Consider the following 14580-nt stretch of genomic DNA (forward strand, 5'->3'; position numbering starts at 1 on the left):
AGCCACTGCTGAGTCTGGAAAAATCCTGGCTTCTTAACATGAGCAAGAGAAAATGATCGCAATTTCTGACTATTGAGAACACACAATTTTAAAAGTTGAGAGGTCTGTTATTCAGCAAGAGCCTTGTTAATATTATTTTGGAGCGACCTGTAGGCGATAAACACACCCTAATGTATTCTATACACAAATAACAGTCATGTGAATATACAGCAAGCCTTCTGCCACATGTACAATCACATTTACATATAATATAAGCAAAAATGTTATGCCATACACTTATGATGGCATACAAATTTTACAGAGGATGAGGTCTGTTTAGGAATCATTAGGATGATATTTTCAGAAGGCTGTGCATTCTTACTGTATGAGGAGAAGAAATGGCTGCATGTTTGAGAGGATGGTTAACAAATGGGCACATCAAAGCTAGAGAAAGGAGGGTGTAAGGTGTGTTAGTAGCAGTAATCTTAGCTGACAGTTTAGAAAGGGTACCTTGAGAGAGAGAAATAGGCACACAGAGGGAGAGAAAAAGCTAGGTTAAAAAAACTTGTCACAAACTCAATATTAAGGGCATCATTTTTTTAATGGTCCGGTGGCGCAGTGTGCCAGTTCATATTTACAAGGCCATGCCAAGACACCCTGGGTGACTTTCCATGGCCTTGTAAATATGGACCCCTTTTACACATAACACTCCATCAAAGGGGCGTCCCATGGATTTGCTTGGGTTGTTCCCACACAACACCCATGAAACCCAAAGGAATCTGATGCAACAGGGAGTAATATCTTTATTTCTCCCTGTTTTTTCCTCTTTCTATGTGTGTGCATTCTGCACACATTTTAACAGGCTGGCTCAAACCTTTAATATTAACGGCCTCATGTACGAGGGCATAGCGGCACACTGCACCACCAAGGGCATCATTTTTTTAACGCTTCTGTGGCGCAGTGTGCGTGCCCATTTTTACAAGGCCACGCAAAGCCACGTAAGCTGCATGGCGTTCCATGGGTGTTGCTTGGGGGGTTTCCATGCAACACCCATGAAACCTGAGGAATGTGACACATTCCCAGATTTACAATTCTGGGAATGCATCAGATTCCTACACCACCTCAGGGGTGGCATAAGAATGACACAACTGTGAGAAATATCTTTATTTCTCCCCATTTGTTCCTCTTTCTATGAACACTGTGTTCTACAGCACACATAGAAAGGCTAAAACACATCTTGTGAATGTTTTTGTGCAGGAAGCTTCCCCTTCCAGCACAAAAACAATCATTCCCACAACACAGGTACTCATGCACCATGGTGCCAGGGTGCCTGCGTTGGTGCTAGGAAGCAATCTGTCCCCTGTGCAGGCCACTGGGGTGGTGGGCATGACTCCTGTCTTTCTTAAGACAGGAGTCATGTTTTTGGTGGTTGTGCGTTAGGAAATGGCACTAGAGGCATTTTTTCTGCCTCTAATCAGGCTAGTGTAATCTTTTGACGCATAAACCCCTCCTTCCCTACCGCCACCCTCACCGGCTAGCGTCTTTTTTGAAGATGCTTGTCTAAGTTTAGCGCTGCCTTGCGCCATTCCTTGAATATGGCACCTGGCTGGCACTGTGGAGTGGTGCAAGCCAGTGCTATACTTTTTGCCGCAAAACTGCATTTGCGCAGTTTTGCGGCAAAAGGTATAAATATGCCCCTTAGTGTGTCTGGGCAAGATATATTATGGAGTCCCCTGTTTTGAACAACTTTGAATTGTATTACCCATTTTTTCTTTTACTAAACCAAGCCTTATGTTGCCTAAAAATATTGCTGTATATGCTAAAGGATAAAACCGAGAAATAAACAGGAGTGAGCTAGAGAGAAAGTTCAATTTCTCAGGGTCCCCGCACCTCACAGAAGACGGGGACCTGGGCAATTGTCCACTTTGTCCATGCCTTAAAACGTCTCTGAGTGCTGGCAGTGGTATAAGAAAAGCAATAGTGAGCAATGTTGAAAATGCCAAGTTTTAGGTTCACTGCATAGTGGTCAACCTAAGAAAAATCATCGTATGAGGCACCCTTGTGATGCACAGAAAAGGACAGCATGAGTATTATCAACATTCAGGTCGGGGGCAAATAGGGCGATGCAAATATGTTTTTTTTGCTATAGAATTCTACCTTTATTATATCTTTCACTTTCCAACATCAAACAAATCAATATTCTTCTAAAATACAGACTTCATATGTTCTTCTTTTATGATTACCGTGGATTTTCACCTTGGAATCTTTTTGTAAAACACTTATGCAGAAAAAATAATATTTACAAAGAACTTCCAATCCCAACCAAAGGGCAAGGGAAAAGAAAGGCCACGTTCTGCACATATAAACATTCACATCTGAGAAAGCAGTTTTATTTCAGAGGATGGTTAAAAGACATTTGAAACATTTATTTTATGTTAAACCCTCAATCCATCCATGTTCACGCCAAGATAGTAGGCAAACATCAGGTGGCGCATACAAGACTGACACAATTCTATATATTCAGGGGCATATTTATACTCTGTATGCGCCGGATTTGCGTTGTTTTTTTTTACGCAAATCTGACGCAAAACTAACTCCATATTTATACTTTGGCGTTAGACCCGTCTAGCGCCAAAGATCTAGGAGTTTGCGTCATTTTTTAGCGTGGACACCTTCTTTGCGTTAATGATATGCAAGGTAGGCGTTCCCATCTAAAAAATTACTCCGAGGCATGTGCGCCGTATTTACACTCCCGGGCAAAAATGACGCCCGGGAGTGGGCGGGTCAAAAAAAATGACGTCCAGCCGCTTTAGCGTCATTTTTTAACGCCTGGTCAGGGCAGGCGTTAAGGGACCTGTGGGCTCGGAAGGAGCCCAGAGGTGCCCTCCCATGCCCCCAGGGACACCCCCTGCCACCCTTGCCCACCCCAGGAGGATGCCCAAGGATGGAGGGACCCATCCCAGGGAACTTAAGGTAAGTTCAGGTAAGTAATTTTTTTTTTGGGGGGGCCTGATTTGTGCCCCCCTACATGCCACTATGCCCAATGACCATGCCCAGGGGACATAAGTCCCCTGGGCATGGCCATTGGGCAAGGGGGCATGACTCCTCTCTTTGCTAAGACAGGAGTCATTTAAATGGGGGTTGGGAGTAAAAAAAAATGGCGCTAATCGGGTTGAGGCAAAAATTTTGCCTCAGCCTGACTTACCCCATTTTTTGGCGCCCAAGCTCCATTTTCCCCTACGCCGGCGCTGCCTGGTGTAAGTCATTTTTTTTTACGCACACCAGCAGCTCCGCCGGCTAACGTCATTCCATAAACAAGGCGCCCGCATGGCGCTTTGGAATGGCGTTAGCCGGCGTTAAATTTTTTGACGCACAACTGCGTTGGCGCAGTTGTGCGCCAAAAAGTATAAATACGGCCCTCAGTGTTTTTTAATGCAATTCAAATATTTACAGTTATGAACAAAACATCCTTCAAAAACAGGTTAGCAGATTGAATTACATGTTTATAACATCCACTGACGTTATTATGCAGTATCAATACAAGATGTATATTTACTGTCGAAAATACCTCCATTCATTGCTTCCGCAAATACACAAAATGATTTGTCTTGCATGAATATCTTAACTACAGCAGATTTCTCTGGTACCATTGCTGAGAAATTCGCAGTAGTAGTCTCCTGCAAAGGATGAGAGGTGGATGAAACAAGGTGTTGCCAACCTTCAAAGTTTTAGAACGCCATATTTATGGGGAAAATGCAAAATTCGGTCTGACTCTTTCCTCCCTGGAGATGGTTAGAGATTGCCCTACCAGGATAGGAAGGGGAACTGCCTACTTAAAATTTCGTGGCACAGTAGGGAAAAGATTTCACCTGAGCAAAAAAAATGTTTCTTTTCTGTGAAAAAGAGCATACATTTGCACAGTGGGCTCGGTTCTCCCAGTGCGTTATTCCACACTATTGTCTCCTAAAATGTCAACTTATCGACTGTAAACGAACATAGTAGGCACAATGTACAACGCAAAACACGATTCAAAACAGATTGCACATATATTCACTGCTCAGAATTTTATATATTTGCCACCACCTCCAAGTTGTACTTTTTTTTATTTTATTTGGCACTATGTTTTTAAATTCTCCTGTTCTATTTTCTTTCGCACAATTCCATGTTGAATCAGGGTTTCACTTTATTCTGCTGAGTTTTCTATATTTTCACATCAAGGGTCCTTTTATGGACCGCATTAGTGTGAAGCGTGCGGTGATGACGTGATGTTTATTATTAACTGGAAACAGCTGCCATGTGACATCGTTTTCTATTCACGCATCTAGAATTTGAATTGAATTCGGCGTTAGAACTAGTTTACAATTGTGCTCCATGTAACATACTCCCATTCATGTTTTTTTTATTTTTTATACAGAGTTGAATCTAACTCATTTTTGTCATATTTTGATCCTACTATTAAAACTTGCAATAATGAACTAGAATATACATGTTAAACCTGCTCTAGCAAAGCAAAACTTAACGCTTTATTTAAAGTAAGATCTTTGCACGAACAAAAGCCATAACAGCAAACCCACGGCATAAAACAGGAATTGAGTTATAATTGTATACTTTGTTTCACAAAACCTGACATTTTCAGCACGTTTAGACTGCGCTACTTTTTCTAAAGCTTCTGCTTGTGATATTCTAACAAAGCAATGAAAGCCTCCTTCAGCATACCCTTCGTTGGTGTTAATAATGTATTTTTCTAAAATAAACCGACATATCTCTATTCTGTTACATAAAAATAAAATGGAGCGCGGCGACACGTTTCAACTGTGGCTATTTCAGGAGAGCACACATTGCAGTTGTTATGTTTGTTGATCTTGAGCAAAACCTCCCGATCCAGTTTGATCCTGTTGGTCTCTGGAAGGCTGACAGTATGTAAATAACACAGGCTGCTTCTAAATCAATACACTGCAGCTCCACTGAATCAAGCTACTGTGAAAATAAACTGCAGCCATTCCCACTCCAGCTACAGTGCGTCTGACTCATTGTCCACAAAGTACATGAAATAAAGATAAAAAGGAACTAATCCAAAAGAAAATGGGAACGGGAATAACGTATTTTTTTGCACCGCCATCTAGGTGAAATACAGCAAAAAAGGGAGTAGAATGATTGCGTTCAGGGCATGATTTATTCATTATTTAAGCTGTAGTAGAAGAACGTTACAACACCGAGTAAAAGAACATATTTTCAGTGTTCAGTTGTTCACCAACAATTGATTTTTTTAATGGTACAAATACTACAAACTTATCAATCTAGCCTAGCATGCATTCATTACTAAAATCATATAACGTCTATTAATGTATCTTTAGAGTCAATGATTTCACATACTAGGATCCTGGGGAAATAATTGTACAGACCAGATACACAGTTTTATGTCTTGAAAAGGACAGCTTTATTATGAACAGTATTCTGCCATGGAGTCAAAATTCAACTTGAATTCAAAAACGATGAATTGAAACATTTTGAATAAATAAAAGTGGCATATCACAAACATTTATTTTTGCCAATATTAATATTGCCATTTTCATCAGTCGCACTCCTGAATGTTTTGTATGCTGCACAGCACCACAACAGTGTAAAACAAGCATTTGCAATGCAACGGTCTCGCATTTGCTTGTTTTAGAGCTATTAGCGTTGTAAACTCCTAACTAGACTTTTCTTGCCTCATAAACTGAAAATGAAAAGTAATACAGTTTCACATAAGCGAGCACAGCCTCCATGAGCGTGAAGGAGACATGCAAAAGGAAACATAAGTTCGCTCGTAGTCAAACGTATCCGCAAAAGTGCAATTAGCCATTTAACCGGCAAAAGTGCAATTATCCATGTAAAAGGGTCGATATCATGGAAAGCGCTCGACTACTGCCCAGGGAGATCATGCTGCCTACGAAATAAAAATAAAAAGTAGTACAGAAACCATGCAGAAAACACAGAGCCTCATATGTTTTCACTAGTTTACCAGTGCACTTGAGGAGGGATAAACACCAGAAAAGGCATGACGTATGCATGCCTTTCACAAATGAAATCAAGCAAATTTTAAAAGGCAAGCCCATGAACCAACCAAACTGATGGGCGTGACATGGGTGTGGTTAAAAGCCCACAGAAATATTACAACAGGGGCCAGAGCACTTGATGCTGGACCCTAAAAATAATCATCTATTGGTTCATGTGTTCGGAAGAGCTGGAGCATGATAATCAGCCAGGACTCTATAAAAACTCCCAGATTCCTTTGTACCATGACTTTTCTGATTTTGTTTATTTTAACTGTAAGTCTTTGAGAATGAAGGCAGCTTTAGAACACATTTTAAAGTGCTTTTGTCATTTACTGTTAAAACTACATACAGATCAAATGAAAAAATACCAGCTTTATGTAATTTTTTTCATTTTCATACGGGCCAGGACATAAAAATACCATTTAAGATGGTAAAATAACCGCACAGGTGGTGACCCTAGCCGGAACAAATGTTGTGGCCACTTAATTTCAACTTGCCCTTCAGACCAAAATGCAGTTCTTATACTTATGATCAATGTTACTAACTATAAGCTTTAAAATGCTTAACTACCAAACATTTCTCAAAAAATTTGTCAAATGAGAGGAACCAAATGGCGTTTCACGGAAGTGCACGATCCAGGGATGTGAGACAGTTTCTTTGGGATGTCGGGCGTAATTGGGATCCCAATCTGACCGTGGCTATTACTAGGGCACTAATTTAGGAGTTTACTTAGTAGGGGTGTGAGAAGTAAACGTCACCCTTCACGAGGGCAGGTGACGTGTTTTCTGAATTCGCCCAAGGTGAATGAAGCTAGCCACCTTGACATTTCATTCGCTCCATCATTTAAGTTTTAGGCCTTTATCACAAGTGTCCTGGTGATTCCGATGGGCCTGGGAATGAAAGTTGTTGCCCTACATATGAAGAGAGTCAAAATCTCAGTGTGAAAAAACAGGAAAAACATGCTGGAGTTAGTGTAGAAACACCAGTTTCTCCTAGAAATACTGTAATTTCCATTCCTTTCCTGCCGCAGAATCACAAGGTATTCCCTCTAATGGTAGTTCTGGGGAGAGAATGTGGTGTCACCAGTGGAGCTCCTAACTTTGGAATTGGGGGCCGGTTTGAATCTGGGAGTCAGCTCAACATCCTCTGATTCTGGGCTGCTGGACAAATCACTTAATCCCCCCACCACCTTAAAAAGTGTGACCTTGTGCAGTGGCCCTGGACTAATGCTCATGTGAGAATACCTTTGGTCGAGCTCGCGCTATGTAAAACTGCGTAAATGTAAACTAAGGAAATCATTCCAAAGCACTTGTAATGAAAGCCTCAAAGCTAAACAGAAGTGAAAAAAATCTAAACGCCCCCAATATCATGCCTGTAGTGTTCCTGAAAGTGTCCTCAGAGACAGACCACCACGTTCTCTCTCGTTCAACAGTGCATCGAGAAAGAACATTAGATTGAGAAACACTTTTTATGTGACGAGCGATGCTTGTCTGTGTTGAATTTCCGTAAGACACATTTTATTTCTGTTGTGCTGTCACTTCAGCGCCTAGAAGCCGTCCTTTGCTGCGCATGAGGAGCGCAACCATCTTGGCTCCTTGACCAGGTGTGCCAATGAGGATTCAATGCGGCTCCACGGTTGTCCCAAGAAGTGCAGGGTACTACAGTACCAAGCACTGAAGTCAAGGATTGCATTTAGGCATTAAATGGGGCGATGCTTAAAACAGCACATTAGTTTCTCGTGTCATACTGATAATAGTGTGTTCCTTCCTGCTTGTGTGAAAATGTTCCCTCCCAGTGCCTCCTCAGCTCAGAGCGATAAGAGAGGCTAAAACAGAACTCTCATTAACTGAGTTAGAGTAATATTTGCAACGGATTGTGTCATTAAAGTTAACGGGTGGCCCAGAGTTAACAGCTTGGTGTTAGCATCTGTGCGTGACCCTCCAGTCACACGTTCGATTTACGTCAGGGCCCACTCAAACCTTCATCCTTCCCCGGCCAATGAGTATCACTGATTAATTTGGGAAATGATTCGATCTGTTTCTCGGAGCACTTAAGAACTGCCACACTGCGGTGGAAGGCGCTACATACGTTATTTTTAATTTGTTGTCAAAAGTCGGAAATAATTACAGTGGAAAACTAGCACTTTGGGAAGGATGCCCCGCTGTTTCCTTAACTGCAAAGTAGTTTAGAAATAGATTTTTTTCAGGTGTTTTGAAAATAAGCTGTTACTCTGGGTGTGAACTAGTTTTATGATAATGCTTTTAATTATTTACACGTTTTGATAAATATCAAATTTGAACAGAAAATGTGCTTAGAAATTACAACTATTGGCATCATTTGTGTTTTTTAAAAAAATAGCTGTTTTTTTTTTCACAAACTCCACTCCAATATATTTTTTCACTCAAAAGTTGCTTAAATTAATATGTTTTTTATTGCTTCCAAATGTTTTCGGGGCATTCAGAAAAGCAAACGATTTTAATATGAAATGTTTTGAATTAAAAAATAAAAATGTTGCCAAGTCCGCTGAGGTTTTGCTGCTAAACGAAAATTTAAGGCAAATTTGCAAAGAATGAAAGTGCAGTTTAAACATTTGTCTTTTTTGCCTGTCTGCTTGTCTTCGATGTGATCCCCGTGTAGATTTCTTTTTCTCAGCTCTCTCCATTCCTTCAAGCCATATCTTCAAGTAACACTTATCCAGGAAAAAAGACAGGCGAAACTTTACACTAATTTGATAAAGCCGAAGAAATAAAACTCCCAGAAAATTTAATTTTGCGTGACATTTTCTCCCGTGAGAAAAAAAACCAAACTTTTTTTTGTGGGCAAAATCTTTTGCAAATTCACGTTTGTGGGAAATTTTCAAACCAGGCAACGTTGTGTGAAAGTTACAAACTGCGCAGCTTCAGGATGGTGTTAAATTTGCCAGCTTTGCTAAACGTGGCCTAGGAAACACAAGCGAAGACACACAAGCATATTAATCCCTTTCACAACAAAAACAAAAAAGAAGTTCCACAAACACATGCTATTCTTCTAACCAGTGGAGGGATAGTGTACTAGGTCGTTGCGCTCGGGGAGGAATAAACACTAAAGGAGGCATGCCGAATGCATGCCATAAACAAATAAAAAGCAAGATAGTGAGAGTGACAATGGAACCCAACAATCACAAGTGTATGGGCTAGGATTAAGTCCCTGTACTGATTACACCATGTCTCACTGAGACAGCGCATGCACTGCCTTGCCTCGACCTAATCAGGCAACAAATTCTGTAAATTCCTTAAGTTTCTAAAATCTGAGCCATGTGGTATATTTGTTAAAGAACAAACATAACTACTAAAATATGAGTAAATAAATCATATTAATATTGTGTATTAAAAGGCCTAATTAGAGAACTTGTGCTAGAAAAATAAAATGTGTCTGAAATATGGTTGGCATGATGTTCGCAATCTAGAATTCTATGTGAAATAATAACGTTGAACACATTTTGATGAATCATAACCAGTTGTACTGACAAAAGATGATTAATATTGATGAATAAGACTAATGATTTGATAGTATTACTGATTAATTAAATAATGTATTGAAGAAAGTTTTACTATTAGAACTGCCTTATTATTATAGCATTAATTAATATATCATTTGTAAAAGGCCTAAATATTACTATTTTTCCACAAGCACAGTATTTGAGATGTTATGCTGACTTCATTGAAAATATTTTGAAAACATTGTTTATTAGCTGTTCCATTGAAAGCTCACAGTGGGAATCTACTGTCCTATTGCACTCTCTTCATTCTGTACTTCCTTTTAATAATAATTGAAAGTTTTAACAATGGACTTTAGTTTCTGGCAGGATGTAATGTTAGCTGGGTTGTCATGTTCTTTGCTGTTTTCAACAATGTTATTATTCTGTGGAAACTGCCAACTGGAGAGGAGAGTCAACATGGACCTATCTCAAAGAGTTACAAGCCGGAGAAGAAGTGTAATTCAATTGGTTGTCATTATCACACATCAAAGCCTTGTTCAATACCAGACTAGCTAGTAACTTTTGATACTTTAATTAAGCAACGCTTCAGATAATGTAGTACAGTTCCATTCAGTCCATACAGTTCCGGCAGTGATGTCCTGTGTTCAGTCCTATTGATAAATTACATTCTTTTGATTCTAACAATTCAGATACCTTAAGTCCAACTTTATTGAGCTGTTGCCCTTTGATGTTCCTGATGCCGATCACTGAAGACCTGCTGTTCCTGTGTTCTGCTGACAAAGACAGTACTCACTGCTGTCTTATTTGGAGAGGTATAACCAATGTGCATTTAATTTTCATTTGCAGATTTTCCTATCTAATCCAAAAGCTTATTTTTGCTCTCACAGTAGTTTAGACGTTTTCCAAATGTCTTCTTTCGATTTTTGCATGTTACAAAGCCCAGCCCCACAGATGCTTTTCGAATTGGAATTTGGTAGTAAGGATGCCTGACCCAATAATTAAAATGTTTGTTTATTAATTGAGTATGACTGATTCAACTGCACAGTTAATTAAATCTGCTGCTATTTCTCAAATAATCATGTTGTTATTATGTATAATTCTTTTGGAGTTTTTAATAGTAATTGCACTTTTTAGGCTAAGAATGTTTAGACATTTTGGATGGCCTGTGTTGTTTCTGTATTGCTATCATCTGGTTTTGCACATTATTTACATTTCTTTAGCATTGTTCCTATAAGGGCAATACATGTTTAAACTTTACTAAATTAGTGTGGTGACTCATGGCCACATAGGTCATGGTGAGTGTAAAGTACTGACTCCTTCTTGCATTTATTGTTGTTTATGGCTATTAGTTCTTATTGTTCGATTTGATGATCTTATTACTCCTGTCTGAGTCAAAAGATTTGAGTCGACCTTTGAGGGTAGTAAACATCACTGCCCTATTAAGTGTCTGCTGATTTCTGTGTTCTGCGCTGCAGCTGCTCATGTAGACTAGAGGCCTTTTGCTCAGGTAGGAGGCATGATGTCTTCCCAGGGGAACCTGAAGGGCAGAATTAGAGCTTAACATGCTGTGCTCTAACATAGCCTAGGTAGTGCTATTATTAACAATCCTAGTGACAATATGACAGCGTTATTTTTATGTTTCACTCTCCTTGTCACAATTTTAATCCTGTCATGCTTCATCGTCCTAGTTATTGCAGTACACACTTTATTATCTAAGATGCAGTTAACCTTATTGAACTCTATTCTGCCTCTGACTGTCCTTGTATATGTGAGGCTAATGTAACTGAGAGAAACGGATGAGATCTGAGTGACCACGATTCCCCTGAGGAGTCAATTGCGTCATGCACTTGGTTGCCCAATCATCCCTTCTCTTGGGTGGAGATGAGGCACTGCTAGTTAGCTGGAACAAAATCCAGATTAGGACGACAGGTGTCACCTGTAGTGGGTTCAGACTCGGTCCCCCACAGTGCAAGTGATTCTGCCACCAGAATCCAGTAGTCTTATTAGAATAAGGAGAGCCTATGCGGCACAGTGAGGATGAATAGAGTGATGAAATTATGAGTGAGAGTTTGGATGAAGAAGAATGTGTGCTAGCAGCTTCATTAGAAGTGGATCACAGTGGTCCCTACTTAAATGGAACAGTTATGGGTCATGGAATTTCATTTCTGGTTGACACAGGAGCTACACAGTCAACTGTCAGAACTGCAGAACTTTGCAGCATGCCACTTTCTGGGAGAACAGTACAGGTTGTAGTAGTAGCGAATCAACACCTGACAAATCTGATTACTGAATTGATTCCTGTTAAAATTGGTACTTTTGAAGGCATGCACAAATGTGTAGTCTGTGACTCAAGTCCAGTATTCTTGCTAGGGAGAAATTTGTTGTGCAAATTAAGATGTTTGATCACTTGCACAAATGATAGAATTGCAATTCAAGCAAATAGAGATGATGAGGAATCATGCATACCAGTTGGCTGTAATCTAATTAATACAGAATTCCCATTGATTACTCTTTACCCAGCATTTACAGTACAGGATCTGCCAAGTGACCTACAAGATACAATCCTTCTAAAAATATGGGATCTTTCAGGACGAGATATGGGTCTAATTACAGGAGTAGAACCTATCAAAGTTACAGTTAAACTTAATGCAGGTTTCCTGAAAACTCCCCAATATCACATGGCACCAGATGAGATTGAAGGAGTTATTCCTTTATTTGCAGATTTTGTTGAATATGGTGTTTTGAAGGAAGTACTGAGCAGACCACGTAATTCACCTATAATGGGTTTGCAGAAACCTAGTGGAAAATTTTGCATAGTTCAGGATTTAAGAAAAAGAAATGACTTCACATGTTGCCCAAATGTTGTCCAGTGGTACCAAATCTGGCTGTGATTTTGTTCCAAATGTTATGTGATGCAGAATGGTTCACAGTAGTGGACTTATCACAAGCATTTTTCTCAGTGCCTCTACACGAGGATAGACAATTTCTCTTTTGTTTTAACTTCTGCAACTGTATGTATTCCTGGTGTAGAATTCCACAAGGATTCTCAGAATCCCTATCAATTTTTAATCAGGTGTTGAAAAATAATATGAAAGCATTGGAAATGCCTTTCCAATCTCCATTGGTCCAGGATATTGATGGTGTTATAGTTGCTTCAAAAACACAAGAAGCATGCAGGTAAGATACTATTGCCTTATTAAATCATGTGAGTGAAAATGGACATAAAGGCCCATATTTATACTTTTTGACGCTAAACTGCGCTAACGCAGTTTAGCGTCAAAAAGTTTTGCGCCGTCTAACGCCATTCTGAAGCGCCATGCGGGCGCCGTATTTATGGAATGGCGTTAGACGGCGCAATCAGACCAGCGCTGCCTGGTTTGCGTGGGAAAAAACCACGTAGACCAGACAGCGCCGGCGTAGGGGGAAAATGGCGCATGGGCGTCTTAAAATGGGGCAAGTCAGGTTACGTCGAAAAAATCGTCTTAACCCGACTTGCGCCATTTTTTAACGACGCCCATCCCCCATCAACATGACTCCTATCATTGTAAAGATAGGAGTCATGCCCCCTTGCCCAATGGCCATGCCCAGGGGACTTCTGTCCCCTGGGCATGGTCATTGGGCATAGTGGCATGTAGGGGGGCACAAATCAGGCCCCCCTATGCCACAAAATATTATTTAAAAAAAAAAAAAAAAACTTACCTGAACTTACCTGAATGTCCCTGGGGTGGGTCCCTCCAGCCTTGGGTGTCCTCCTGGGGTGGGCAAGGGTGGCAGGGGGGGTCCCTGGGGGCATGGGAGGGCACCTGTGGGCTCATTTTGAGCCCACAGGCCCCTTAACGCCTGCCCTGAGCAGGCGTTAAAAAGTGGCGCAAATGCGCCGTTTTTAGCCACGCCAACTCCCGGGCGTCTCTTTTGCCCTGGAGTATAAATACCACGTAAAGGCCTGGGAGTCATTTTTTAGACGGGAACGCCTCCCTTGCATATCATTAACGCAAGGAAGGGGTTCACGCTAAAAAATGACGCACATTCCGGGAACTTTGGCGCTATTCGCCTCTAACGCCATAGTATAAATATGGCGTTAGTTGGCGTTAGTTTTGCGTCGAAATTGCGTCAAAAAAAACGACGCAATTTCGGCGCAAACGGAGTATAAATATGGCCCAAAGTGTCACCAGTAAAATTAGAGTACTGTCAGAAGGAAATTGAAAATTTGGGACATCAAATAGAGAAAGGTGCATGTAAAGTGTCCAGAGAAAGGGTTACCGCTATATTGCAAATGAACCCTTCTGTTACTCCATCAGATGTCAGGATGTTTTATGGAATTGGGGAGCTACTGACGCCAGTGGATTCCCAATTATTCGGTAATTTCCTAGCTTTTGCACAGATTGACCCAAAATTGTATTACTGATCCAGTACCCCTTGATGAAGCTTGAATGAAAGCTTTTACTGAGTTGAGAGAGAGTCTGTGCAATACAATACTTGTATGCAATGTTCAGTTTAAAAGACTGTGAACTTTTAAATTTGTCCTGAAGAAGGTGTGTTGAGCCATCCAAAAGACCAACAAAAGGCTGAGTCCACACTTTTAGATGTTATATGATATTTTATATACCATATGAAAGTCAACGTATTATTGTATACAAGTATGGGTTATATGGTCTTAAAAAGAAAAAATATTTTTATAAAAAAACGTTTGTTTTTAATTTGAATGTGAAGACATATTAATATTTGGGGATTACATTATATAAATATGCTTATATTTATTAAACATATATAAAAATAAAGGAAATGAATATTACTAACAGATAGGGATTAATTAGGATTTTTATTATGAGTGGGGTTTAAATAATGCTATATGATAACCACTACACTACTTCATTAAATACTTGTTGTGTGCCATTAAGGGAATTTTGTGTTTGTTACAAAAAATAACCCCATCCCTTTATTGGTATAGAGGTACCTCTCTTAACTGTGGAAGTACTTAATCCTGCTACTTTGCTACCCATAGACTCTGCTGAATTGAACATTTAAATGAAGTGGAACATGACTGCCTGGATGTTACGGAACTGTGCACCAAACCAGACCTGATATTCA

The sequence above is a fragment of the Pleurodeles waltl genome, chromosome 5 (genome assembly GCF_031143425.1).
Source record: "Pleurodeles waltl isolate 20211129_DDA chromosome 5, aPleWal1.hap1.20221129, whole genome shotgun sequence".
In the NCBI taxonomy this organism is placed as follows: domain Eukaryota; kingdom Metazoa; phylum Chordata; class Amphibia; order Caudata; family Salamandridae; genus Pleurodeles; species Pleurodeles waltl.